This window comes from Talpa europaea, assembly GCF_964194135.1.
Source record: "Talpa europaea genome assembly, chromosome: 1".
Classification (NCBI taxonomy): Eukaryota; Metazoa; Chordata; class Mammalia; order Eulipotyphla; family Talpidae; genus Talpa; species Talpa europaea.
The window spans coordinates 15,058,601-15,071,232 of record NC_140073.1 but is presented as its reverse complement, the minus strand read 5'-3'; the positions used below and the strand labels follow the sequence as shown (position 1 = coordinate 15,071,232).

The following is a 12,632-nucleotide window of genomic DNA, read 5'->3' as shown; positions in this document are numbered from 1 at the left end:
TCCCCTCCAAGGAGTCAAGGGTGAAATAAAACAGAAGAAAGTCTCAAGTTTTCTACCTTTTTTGTTTGAGGTCTATGGAAGAAAGATTGAAAATAATTGAAAGGTTTTTTTGATTCAGTTACTCTCAGGTTCTTTCTGTCTTGAACTTCTGAAGACAAGCTAGCTCTAGTTCTATTTTATTATTTTAAGTAACCATTCTAACTTGATTTACACTGTTTTTAAAGCTTGTGGATGTGGGTTTGTTTTTTTTTATTTTTTAAGAAATTAAAATGAGAGAAGTCATTACTATGACTTTATATTCATCATAGTAGTAGAATCACAGGGTTTTTGCTCTTCATTTAATCATTGACTACACTTCAAAGATGCTGAAATTGATACTCAAAAATGTTAATTACTGATCCACTTGGGTAACAGAACCAGGGCTAGAACATTGGTTTTTCCTGACTGCTAATCAATATGCCACTATTTTATAGAATACAGTCTATTTTGTAGAATACAGTCTCTGTAACTGAGAAAAATAACGTTGAATCACATGAAACTCTTTTAAGACGATTTGGTTGGCATTATTTCTCATGGAGTGTTCATTTTGAAAAGTGTGATAGTTGTTGAGTGGTTCAGCATAATTTCATTGGCAATCTTGAGTTTTCCTAAAAAGTATGAAGAGGATTTGGCCAGATGTTGTCTGACAGGAGAGAACTGTGCTTCCATGGTTTTGATTCTTCAGGAATGAGGGGGAAAAGATGGAGAGAATACTTGGCATCCTTCTTTTCCTTCCTCATCTTTGTTATTGGTGCCATCATTTATTTCAGTTTTCAAGACATATATAGTAAATTGTTTATCTCCTATCTTTTTGGGAGGCTGTTTTGAAGTTCTGCCAGACCTGAGTAAGATATGACAAGCGGATGCATTTGACTTCTCTGATGTAAAGTATCTTGGGGCATAGGGAGACTTCTGTGGCTGAAGCATTAACGTTTAGGCATTTATGGAGGTATTTAATCCTTGAAGAAGAGGTGTGTATTCATTAGGAGATTCTGGCTCAAAATAGGACTTGTAGTGTTACGGTGATGACCCCAGTGGCTTATGAGCAGAATAGCTTTCAGTAGGGAGGGACCAATTTATCAGAGTGAATAAAATCCAAGGTCATTCACTTATCTGAAGAATATTGTTAAAATTTTTAACTGGATGAATTTAGGTCGAAACAAAACCAAATAATCTACATTAGACTCTCCCTATAAGTTTATTTACCTTGGTGTATGTAAATGGACCATTCAGAAGTTAATTACTGAAATATACCAAGTAAATCACATTACAGCTCTTTTATTACATGTTTCAAGGACACTCATGTAATAGGAACTATTGCCCACTTAGTGTGTTTGCATTTGTTTATAAGCTAAGAAAATACTTGATTCAGTCATTATCAGTTAAATGTGTAAAATCATAATGTGGCAAAAGCTGGCATTTCTTACTTTTTGCTATAGGGTTCTTACAATTTGGACTTGTTGAAATAGCTTCAACCTATAAGCATTTGTGGGCTGTAAATTTGCATAGGAGTAGAGGGACTTTTATGGTTCATGTTGAATATGAATCAATTATATAGACTGGACATCTATCACGTGAATCTTAGCCATTCGACATTGAAAAGAAAATAAAGTCAGGATTACATAACATATCTGAGATAGAAATCTTGTAACTAACTCACCATCCATTCACTCTCTCTCTTTGCCTTATTTCTTGATCTAATTAATCACTAGCATTAAGAACCAGATAAAAAGGGAACATTTGTTTCTATTTCTTTGCTTCCAGTTATTTTGAACTTGTGTGCTTTATTTAGCCTCACTAATAGATTAGTCAGGGCTTTGACATGCTAGATGCCACGTAGTCAGCCAGACTTAATGATTGTTGTAGACTGGAAAGCTTAGAAATTTAGGTTATTGAAAGGTGATCAATGGGGGTAGGAAGTAAAGACAAATGTCCTTCTAGATGTGAGGAGTGCCTTAAGCACAACATGGACTTGAGAGTTCCAGGCTTGCTGTTTTTGGGTAACACTAGACATGCTGGCTGGGGTTAAGAGGCTAGAGAATTTTTTAAAAATTGAAGTTGGGTTTGGCATTTTCAGGTTAATGAGGAAGGATCTCTTTGCACTCTGTGTCTGCACTTTACACTGTTGCTAAATATGACTCTTATAGGTAGTTCCATGTTTATAATGCAGTGTTCTACTGTGTAGGGAGTTTATGTCCTGGCAGTTTGATTTAGGATGATGTGATCATCGTCAAGTCACTTAAACTGAGATTGTTCATCATCTGTAAATTTAGATGCTTATAATAAAATGTTGTTATCAGTAACCCTCATCTGGTTGGGGCAGCTACTAATTTTATCTATCTTATAGAGTGCTGGGGCAATGAAAACAGATGTTGTCTGTAAGTGTCTGCTACTGTGTTGGACTCATATCAGATATTGGGCTGCATATAAACAGACAGTTCTGGCCATGGGAGCAATCTAAATATAGATTCCTTTGTATTTTTTTGTGTTAATTAAATGATGTATTGATTGGAGTTTTACTTCAATTCCAGGGATGATGAAGCAAGAGAAATAACAATTTCCTTCCAGTCTTGATGTAGTCCTTGGCAAAAAGCTAACCTTTAGGAACTTAAAAAAAAAAAGAGTTTAAAATAGAGGTAAAATTCTCATAGCATAAAATTAACTATTAACCTTTTTGATGTACAATTCAGTGGGATTTAGTACATTCATAATTTTTTGCAACCATTACCTCTTTCTACTTCTAAGACATTTTCATCATGCCAAAGGGAAATGTCCTTCTTGATACTCATTAGGTAGTCACTCTTTATACTCCTTCCACTCCCTGGAAACCACTAATTTTTCTGTATCTTTGATTTACTTATTCTGGATGTTTTGTGTAAATGGAATTATATGGTCTTATATGTCTTCTTTCCTTTAATGTTGATTCATAAGTTTCATCTGTGTTGTGACATGTGTAGCTATTTCATTCCTATTTATGGCTGAATGATATTCCGTTGTATGGATGTACCACAGTTAGTTTAACCATTTATCAGTTGATAGGTATTTGGTTGTTTTTCCCTTTTGGCTATTGTTACTCTTGCTGTTATAAACATTCCTGTGAAAGTTTTTGTTTGACTATCTGTTTTCACTTCTTTTGAGTATATACTTAGGTGTGGAATTAACAGATAATGTGGTAATTATATGTTTAGCTTGAGGAACCACCTAATTGTTTTCCTCAGAAGTGGCACCATTTTACACTCCAATTTCTCCACATCCTTACTAACACTTGTTACGCTACATTTTCTTTTTAAAAAATTATGGCCAAACTGGTGGCATTGTAGATTTGATTTGCATTTCCCTAATGACAGTGAGCATTTTTCATGTGCTTGTTGAATATTCATATATGTCTTCTTTGGAAATATTTAAGTTCACTTGCCATTTTTTTTTAAAAAAAGATTTATTTTATTTATGCATCTAAGAACTGGGGTATAGGCCAGAGGTCTGGTAAGAGGATTCACTAGAGACAGAGTGGGGAGCAGAGCAGGCAGATTGACAAAATACACTGCTGAGCAGCGGGCAAGACAGGAGAGGTCTGTTGAGCCATGTGGGCCAGTATCTTGGCCAGGGATCGAGCTCGTGCTATAGTGGCTGCTGATAGCTTCATTGTGCTGAGACTTAACCCCTTGCACCACCAGGGAGGCCCCTCACTTGCCATTTTTTTTGTTGTTGTTTTTGAATTGTGGGAGTTCTTAATATATTCTGGATACAGGACTCTGATTAGATGCATGATTTGCAAATTTTTTTTTCCTTTCTTTGGTTTGTCTTTTCATTTTCTCGATAGTCTTTTGATGTACAGAAATATTTCTGTTTTGATAAAGTCCAGCTTATCTGTTTCTTTTGTTGTTTGTGCTTTTGGTATCACATCTAACCTTAGTAGCTTTTTAATTTTCCTTTCTAGTACTCCTTGTCTAGTCATTAACATTTATTGAGAACTTACTATGTGCCACATCCTGTGCTAAGTACATGATACACATTAATTCTCTATCCATTATAGTAGATACTGATATGAACATTATTTTATATTGAATCTTTTAAATGGCTTTATGGGAGATGGTGTTATCTTCACTTTACAAATAAAGATTCCAAGACAAGGGAGGTTAACTAGCCTCTCATTGATGGCAGGGTTAGGATTGGAATGTAGACTTCAACCTTGCTGGTCTGATCTTAGCACCACTGTTCTTAAGCACTTTATGTATTGCCTTTGTGCTAAAATAGCAAAAACCTAAAGCTACTGTCTGTCTTCTGGACCTGTGATCCACAAGTCGGAGCCCCTTTGTTTCCAGTTAGAATTTCTGCTCTCCTGAGGCCTCTTCCACATTATCCTCACCTTTTGGGTTTGCCCAAAGGAAGCCACAAAGCAATTTGGGATTCACCAAATCGCACTGAGGCATAAGGATTGATAGTCTTTTAATTCTTATAGAAGGGTTTGCATTTTTAAAGAGGATATGGCATCAGTGAAATGAGTCATTATCTGGAAAGGTTTTCAGTAGCCAAGTAAAGTGAAAAAATCAGGCAGAAGTTATTTTTGGCTTGTGGTGCCCCCAAAAGGCATTACACTGCCCCGCCTGGAAGTCAACCCAGGATTAGCTGTGTTAAGCAGATCCTGGATTTCACGGTTTCTTCCTTTTCTCTCTTCTGAACCTGGGGGTGCTTTGAATGTTGTTTTTGTTTTGTTAGCTTTTCTTTAAGTGGCAAGCTATAACCTTCTGCAGCATCTGGTTGGGTCAAGAGAAGAGGAGGGAAGGGTAAACTGGGTGTTATCTTTCTGTAGCAATATAGAAAGTCTTATTACTTCCTATAGTAATAGACACAGCTTAAAAACTAGGAGATCTAGGTTAGTACTTGAAAAAAGATGTCTACGTCTCAAACCATGGAATCCTGGGAAATGCCCATAATATCTGGGCTTATGAATAAGCTGTTATCTTTTTGTGTACAGTTAATTTTTATTAAAATAGTAGGAATGTAAATTATTGTTGTCTTTTCTTACTTTACATCACTTTCACTATTTTTCCTTGATCAAAATGCAGGAAGTTACTGCTGTTTTATTAACTTGCAGTCTGCATGCTTTCCTTCTTTGTTCTTGTTTAAATATGAGCTGGCATGTGTTAAACTGCGTTAGCATTTGCTCTTCGGGACTTCAGTGGTTTCTAAATTCAGCACTGCTAAGCTTGTTCCCTGTTTGCTTGAATCAATGGAGACTGCTATTTTTAGCAACAAAAGGGAATTGAAATAGCAATTTTCTTTCCATGTAATAGATCCCCAAGAGGAATACTGATGCCAGCTCTCTGTCATTTTCTATTCTTCCCACCCCCCAAAAGCACTCCAAGGAAAGGCAGCTGTCATGGTTTGCGGCAGTATTAATCTTTAATCAATCGAGTGTTTTCTGTATTCAGGTGTTCAGGGGGAAGAAAAAGGGTCAGGAGAAGGAAACCGGCTGGAATAACTAAGCTCTTCTGCATAGGCGCTGCAATCAGAATTTGGTGGGTAGTGGCAGGGAATCGACAGGAGAGCTAAAAATAATATGTTTGCTTCCAGTGTTCTTCTCCTCTATTTTTGATGTTTGATTTTGATAAGGTTGATTGGGTTCTTACTAAAAATATCTGTTCCTAGCCAGTCGAGGACAAAAAGAGTAGCATATTTTTAACCTACACAAACCAAAGTATTTTTGTTAACTGTATAAAAACTGGAAGCTTAGCCCTGGTCAGTTGCCAGTATTTTATATAATCTGTAACAAGCCAGACACTTCTGGATGCCAAGTTGGGATATTCTTTAGAGTTGTCAGTTTTCATCTTCTCAAAGGCTTGCAAATTTGGGTTCTGGTGTTATATTTATAGATGAAGCCTAAAAGCCTTTAAAAAATCTCCTTTCTTCCTTTCCCTTCTGCCTTCCCTCTATCTCAGCTCTGCTGGTGGCCATCATAGGCACTCCTGCAGTTCCCAGGGTTGTGGGTAGTCCCTCAAGCTGTGGTGGGGATGAGGGTGATACCTGTAGCTTTTTTTGTATATTGTTAAAAACTACCTTAACTTCTCCACTTACTCTATAGCAAAATGGAAGCTGAGACTACCTCGTGTTAGGTGAAGGAGCAAATTTAATGACAACAGTGAACTGAATGAGAGCAGAAAAATGGTGTTTGAGAAAGATCATTCTTAACTATATAGCATGACTCAAGAGGAAGTACTGCCAAGTCCTTGTGTGTTGGTAGGCTATGCAGAGGTGATGGCTGCTTTGGATCAACTGGATGATATACATCAATGAAGTCTCTTGAGCAGATATTCGTGGAGTGATGTGAATGCTAAATATGTTTTAATAACAGCTGACTTCTTTCTGGGCCTACATTAGTGACTTTAACAAGTTTGAAGTTTATTTTTCACTCAATTTAAAGATTAGAATTTGTGTCTCATATTTGATTATCTGATAAGCGGTAATAAAAGAAATGATTAGTTAAAAAAAAAGTGACATGGTAGTTTTATGGCATCATTAGGAGCCTTTGTCCTGTGAGGGTGTTCCTTCATACGTAGGTCATAGCTTCTGCTTTTCAGTCATGTCATCGTTCAAGACAGCAGTTGGGTCTCCCTGGTGGAGCAAGCAGTTAAGACACAGCACTATGAAGCTATCAGCAGCCACTGCAGCACAAGTTCAATCCCTGGCCAGGGTGGTGACCCACAAGGCATAGCAGACCTCTCCTGACTCGCCCGCTGCTCCCCTCAGCAGGGTATTTCAGTAGATTCGCCTGTTTTGTTCCCTACTCTGTCTCTGGCCTGTACCCCAGTTCTTGTATGCATAAATAAATAAATCTTTTTAGAAAAAAAAAGACAGCTGGCATTTCTGAATGGTCTCAATGAAGGTTAAAAAGGGGCTTCTCCCAGCAGCCTTTGTCATAGTTCCTCACAACACTGCTTGCATCTTATTTCATGGCTATACCTAGCTTCTGGAGAGTTGGGTATATAGAGTCTGTATTCAAAGCATGATATGTTGCAAAGGAGGAAGGGGAGAATGGATGTTGACGAAGACATGGCAGGCTATGGTCCAGATGTGGGTGCAATATGGTCCCCATATTTTGCACATTGCATCTTATTTCACTGTGGTGGTGAATACTTCTTTCATTTTAAGAAACCACAGAAGGGCCTCCCTGGTGGCGCAAGGGTTAAGGTGCAACCTGTGAAGCAATCCACAGTCACTGCGGCACGAGTTCAATTCCCAGCCAGCCAAGGAGCAACCCACATGGCGCAGCAAACATCTCCTGACTCACTCGCTGCTTCCCTCAGCAGTGTATTTCAGTCAGTTTCCCTGTTTTGTTCCTGACTCTGTCTCTGGTGAATCCTCTCACCGCCCACACCTCTGGCCTGTACGCCAGCTCTTGTATGCATAAACAGACAAATCTTTAAGAAACCACAGAAAATTAATAGTGCCTCTAATTTGGATGATTTAGGAGCTGACTTTAATTTCATTGCATTCACTTCATTTATCAGGGTGGCAATGCTTACTTAGATCAGTGTTTCCATAAACCAAGAGATGATCTTAGGTACTACATTGAGAATACTTACAATACACATACATATTTTACGCTAATATTCTGTTTATATCATTTGAAACATGGTATTTTATAATAATCAAAATAACTAAGTAAATAATAATGAAATAATTCAGCTTTCTATTCAATTTTATTGAAAAAATTAGATGTAAGGAAATAAATACTATATCACTATAGCACTGATTTAAGCAATGTCACATTGACTTTTAAAAAACTGAAATAGATGAAGAGTTTGCTGGCTCAGTTGACATCATCTTTCTGGTCATAGTAGGAAAGACCTTAAATGTTTGTTTTGGAAAGGTAATACACATCCATGGTTAAAAAATGCCAACAGTAGGAAGAATGAAAGCCTGTGATCTCTTTGTCTTTCTCCAATCTCCCCTTTTTGATGTAAGATGGTATGCTCTGATTAGCTGCCTAAAATTAATGATCAAGAATTGACTCCCCAGACAATACATAATTACTTTAATAGTAAGGCTCATACTATTATTTTATAAAAATAAAGAATTATTGAGTTTAAGAGTTTTTCTGAAGAGGAGCTGCTATCACTGCTATTATTGTTGGAAGATACGTAGCTTTAAGACAAAGATTATAACTTAATTTTTTTATTTTTAATTTTTTAAAGATTTATTTATTCATACAAGAACTGGGGTACAGGCCAGAGGTGTGGGAGGCGAGAGGATTCACCAGCGACGGAATGGGGAATAGAACAGGAGGATTGACTGAAATACACTGCTGAGGGGAGCAGCCGGGGAGACAGGAGACGTCTGCTGCACCATGTGGTTCAGCTCCTTGGCCTGGCATCGAATTCCACGTGCTGCATGGGCTGCAGATAGCTTCAGGGTGCTGTGACTTAACCCCTTGTGCCACCAGGGAGGCCTAAAGATTATAACTTTAAATGCAAAACAAGACCATGTTGGTGTCCTCTTCCTCTGTGTCTTAAACAAATTTATATTTTTTGCATTGAGTATAATTGACTGAAGTTTGACAGATGGCTTGGTCATGTTGTACATTATTGCAAACATTACCCGCCATATGACATAGAGATTTAAACAATTTATCATTTCCTTTGGTGGTGAAAGGATACTTGATTCCCCAATGCCTGGCTATTATAGATACCTCTGATTATTGTTGAACTATAGTAGTCCTTATAGAGGAGACTAAGAAAGGTTCCGTGTCTTCAATTTCATGTTTTCCACTTTGTGCCCCTAAAATAATTTTTGTACCTTTCTGTTTTCTCGGAAAAATGTACTTCTGAGGCAATATTTTGTCTATATGTAACTATGTGATGCTGAATTTGGTTTTGAAAAGTTTTAGAATACAGAAAAGTGATGTTTTTATCTAAAAGGATCAGAGGCTAAATTTTTAATATTTATGGTCATATTGTCTCTACTTAATATTTAAAGTCCTGACCAGGAAAGGAGTGGCTTACGGAACATTTAGAGTCCAGAGTGGATCTTGCATATCATTGTATTCTCCATAGTGGTTCGCATAATAGTTTCTAAAAACTGATAGTTAAATTTGCTATCTAAATTTGATAGTTAATAGCAGGAGATGATAGGATAAAAATGTTCTTGCTGGGAGCATAAAGCCAAATCTTTTCCAGAAGTGTGCTTAGCATCTCATTCTCAACTAAAGTTAGCCTACTTTAGCATAATATGTTTAAGAGGAACCTTGGGAAAAATCCAGTTTGCAAATGACCCAATAACAGTATTTCCAGTCTTTTATCTCTTAGCAATAGTCTCTAAAAATTAGGAGAAGAAACAGAAAGTCCATTTTGATGACCCAGGGGAACTTCTGAAATCCCTCCTCCCAGTGGTGGAAAATGAGGTGGAGGGTGGGAACTGGCTCACAGACCTGATACTCACTGTGCACCTGCACTGGGAAGCAAGCAGGTTTGCCCGGACTGCAGAAATGCATAGGAACTGGAAGCAGCAGGTACCTTGAGACAGGGATGGGGCAGGATGCTGAGCCAGATGTGCTTAGGTGAAATTAGGATACAGGAGAGGGCAGAGGAGAGGGGTACCTGACTGAGAATGGCTGTGGAATAAAAAGTCCTACAGATTAAGAGAGCTACCCAACTACTCAGCTGTCAGAGGTGGGAATTGGGGAAATGCCTCTTAAGAGATGCTGAAGGGGCCCAGAAGACAGACAGACATTGACTTTTTTGGGTTCCCCAGTTGTAAAGCTGGTTGGCCCACTGATGGCTGAAGAGTGAGAGGGATACCTGTGCACATTTACTGCTACTTTAGTGCCTTCAATATGAGACAGACTCAAACTATCAAATAGAATTTAGAATAAACAGAATATCAGTTGTAGAATAAAATGTAAATATCTAGACAGAATCTAATTATTATCCTCAGAGATAAGAGAAGATAATGGATCTATAATAAGAACAAGATACTATTTACAAAAAGAGCAAGAGCAATCAGAATAAAGAAGAACTCCTCAAAATTAAAAAATTTGACAGCTTCAATTTAAAAAGCCAATAGAATTTTTGGAAGATGAAAGGCAAAAGAAATTTCCAGGAAAGTCAAACAAAAAGAAAACTAATTAACGGAGAAACTATTACGTCCATCTGATAACTATACCGATTCTAGAAAGAGAAAAAGACAAAAGCGTGGGGAAGAAATCATCAAAGGAATAGTTATAAGAAAATTACTAGAATTGAAGTTTATGAATTTTAAGGCCCACCAATGTCTACTACCAATGAATAGAAATACACCCACTCTAAGGTATGTTAGCACAACAGAGTCCTAAAGAGTAATAATCTTAAAAACCCCAGTGACAAAAAAAAAAAGTAACAGGCTGCTTACAGGTCATCTGAAATCAGAATAGTGAGACACTTTTCAAACAATATTGATGCTAGAAGATTGGAGGGTAGAGCTGTCAGAAGACTTGTACTGCCCGGGGATGGCGAGGTGGGGGTGGGGTAGGGTGGCTGTTGGTAACTTGGGACAGGTTCTTTGTCTGAGGGCGGTTAACTGGGAGAGATTCACTGATAGCTAGTAACACTCCTGGCCAAAAAATGTTGACTGTGAGTACCCCTAAGCTGGAAGGGAGAATGTGGCGAGTGCTTTCAAATAGTGTCCACAGCAAACTCCCAAAGCTGGAGAATCTGGAAAGACTTGCTATCCCTTGGGCGTATTTTATAATCTCCAGTCCTAACATATTCTGGATTTTCCAGGGTAGTTTTTAAAGTATGGTATGCTGGTTTAGATGTGTTCTATACAGTGTTACATAACATATGTAGTATTTTCTACACATACACACACCCATATATTGTAGTTTAATTCTTTTTTTTTTAAGATTTCTTTTTTTATGCATATAAGAACTAGGGTACAGGCCAGAAGTGTGGGGGGTGAGAGGATTCACCAGAGACAGAGTAGGGAACAGAACAGGCAGATTGACTGAAATACACTGCTGAGGGGGGCAGCGGGCGAGTCAGGAGAGGTCTGCTGTGCCATGAGGGTAGCTCCCTGCTCGAGGATCGAACTCGTGCTGCAGTGGCTGCAAATTGCTTGATAGGCTGTGTCTTAGCCCCTTGTGCCACCAGGGAGGCCCTGTAGTTTAATTCTTGAGTGTTTTCTTATTAAGGGATTTTTAAACCTCCCATCCAAGAAATTTGATAGTGCCATTGATTCACTGCTGTAATCAGATGATAAGGTTTGCTTGCTCCGCAGTTGTAGAGAGTAAACAGAATTACCTGGGCACCAAGGACTCTGTAATACAGATAGATCAATGGCAGATCGTTGCTTGTGTAGAGTATAAGGTGGTGAACTTGTAAAGTGAAGAACTTTGAGAAACCAGATTCTCAGGAGAGTAGTCTATATCTTGCATGTTTTATAGTTTGTAATCAACTGAATCCTGAGCATCTTTCATGCATTTGGCAAGTATCTACCTACTTCTGTTTATCACGTAGCAGGCAGCCCTGTGTCTGATAGGAGAATGAAGACCTGTACACACGTAAGAAAAACAACATCCAAATAGAGAGTGGGAAATGTTGTAAGAGAAGTGCAGTTAAAAGATGTGGGTGTTTATTATTTTTTTTTATAAATTTTATTGTTATATTCCCCATACAATTGCAGCCCCCCCATTCTGACCCCAATCCCTCCCCTCCGGCCCCCCGAAAAGTGTCTCTGGTTCATAGTTTTTTGTTGATTTTGATTTTCACTTTCTTATAGTTATTCATTTTCCTGGTCCCTTATTTAAGTTTTCTAGATTCCTGCTATGAGTGAGACCATCCGGTATTTTTCTTTTTCTTTTTGGCTTATTTCGCTGAGCATGATCCCTTCCAGCGCCATCCATGTTGCTGCAAATTGCATGTGTTTATCTTTTTTGAATGCTGAGTAATATTCCATGGTATATATGTACCACATCTTCTTGATCCAGTCATCTATTTTTGGGCATTTGGGTTGTTTCCAAAGCTTAGCTATTGTAAACAGTGCTGCTATAAACATAGGGGTGCAGGTGTTCTTTGGAATTGATGTTTCTGTGTCCTTTGGGTAAATACCTAGGAGTGGAATTGCTGGATCATATGGAAGCTCTATGTTTAGTAGGTCCAGAAATCTCCACACAGAAAAGATGTGGGTGTTTAGAAGAGAGAGGTTTCTTTTGCTTGAAGTGATCTGAAACCAGTGAAAGATCTGGCTAGGAAAATATTGATGTATTTGCTACATTTCTGAATATTAAAAGTTGGAGCCATCTGGTGTCATTTAAAATAAGTGGTTTTAGGATAAATATGAGAAAATTCCCACTTTATAACTGCTCGTTTTCCATAATCTGTGAATTGTTTGGAAAAACTCATAGAGGAGTCGGGGGTTATCCTTAACTTTCAGAGCAAATAACCATGCTCTGAATTTGTAACAAACTTGCTGCCAATATTTCAGAGATAAGATCCCATGATGTAGCCTGACCCATTATGGTTTTCTTTTTTTAAAAAAAGATTCATTTATTTATGCATAAAGAGCTGGGGAGTAGGGTAGGGATGGGGGTGTGGTGGGGTGAGAGGATTCACCAGAGA

General features: G+C 38.0%; 1 protein-coding gene across 1 annotated transcript in view; it reads left to right on the top strand.

Moving 5' to 3' along the window:
• The window catches only part of HSD17B12 (hydroxysteroid 17-beta dehydrogenase 12), a gene marked incomplete at both ends in the record, with an annotated part of 127,413 nt that overhangs the window by 33,954 nt on the left and 80,827 nt on the right, over positions 1–12,632 (top strand). The window lies entirely within an intron of this gene.